Source organism: Arachis duranensis, chromosome 2 (assembly GCF_000817695.3).
Source record: "Arachis duranensis cultivar V14167 chromosome 2, aradu.V14167.gnm2.J7QH, whole genome shotgun sequence".
NCBI classification, from domain to species: Eukaryota; Viridiplantae; Streptophyta; class Magnoliopsida; order Fabales; family Fabaceae; genus Arachis; species Arachis duranensis.
The window spans coordinates 64103070-64103473 of NC_029773.3; the positions used below are offsets into that span (position 1 = coordinate 64103070).

The window sequence follows — 404 nt, forward strand, 5'->3', positions numbered from 1 at the left end:
TATAGACTTATGCTATTCCCTTTTGCTGTAAGAGACAGAGCTAGAATATGGTTGGACTCACAACCTAAAGAAAGCCTGGACCCATGGGAAAAGCTAGTCAATGCCTTCTTGGCAAAGTTCTTTCCACCTCAAAAATTGAGTAAGCTTAGAGTGGAAGTCCAAACCTTCAGACAAAAGGATGGAGAATCCCTCTATGAAGCTTGGGAAAGATACAAACAGTTGATCAGAAAGTGTCCATCTGATATGCTTTCTGAATGGAGCATCATAGGTATTTTCTATGATGGTATCTCTGAACTATCCAAGATGTCTTTGGATAGCTCTGCTGGAGGATCTCTTCATCTGAAGAAGACACCTACAGAAGCTCAAGAGCTAATTGAAATGGTTGCAAATAACCAATTCATGTA

The 404-nt window shown here is 40.1% G+C and overlaps 1 non-coding gene across 1 annotated transcript; it reads right to left on the reverse strand.

Moving 5' to 3' along the window:
• Nucleotides 1–141: 141 nt before the first annotated feature.
• LOC127745244 (small nucleolar RNA R71) lies at nucleotides 142–249 on the reverse strand. Its single transcript, XR_008006441.1, has one exon. It is a non-coding gene; the product is annotated as a small nucleolar RNA R71 (small nucleolar RNA).
• Nucleotides 250–404: the final 155 nt, after the last annotated feature.